Source organism: Engystomops pustulosus, chromosome 6 (genome assembly GCF_040894005.1).
Source record: "Engystomops pustulosus chromosome 6, aEngPut4.maternal, whole genome shotgun sequence".
NCBI classification, from domain to species: Eukaryota; Metazoa; Chordata; class Amphibia; order Anura; family Leptodactylidae; genus Engystomops; species Engystomops pustulosus.
In genome coordinates this window covers 70,439,344-70,439,616 of record NC_092416.1, presented here as the reverse complement: position 1 = coordinate 70,439,616, position 273 = coordinate 70,439,344, and positions in this window count along the sequence as shown.

The following is a 273-nucleotide window of genomic DNA, read 5'->3' as shown; positions in this document are numbered from 1 at the left end:
TATTCTGGGTCTTATAGCATACTTCTTTCTTCTTTTGAGTATACCACTTTTACACCTTCTTACATGACATAAAAATGTAATGAAAAGTGATCAAAATGTCCCACAGTCCTCAAAATGGTAGCAATGAAAACATTGGCTCATTTAGCAAAAAATGACACCTCTTACAGCTCCGTACCCCAAAGTATGAAAAAAATATTAGCGTCAGAAGATGGCGAAAATTTTTAGTTCTTTTCGTACGTGTTTTAAAACGCAATAAAACCTGTATAAATTTGG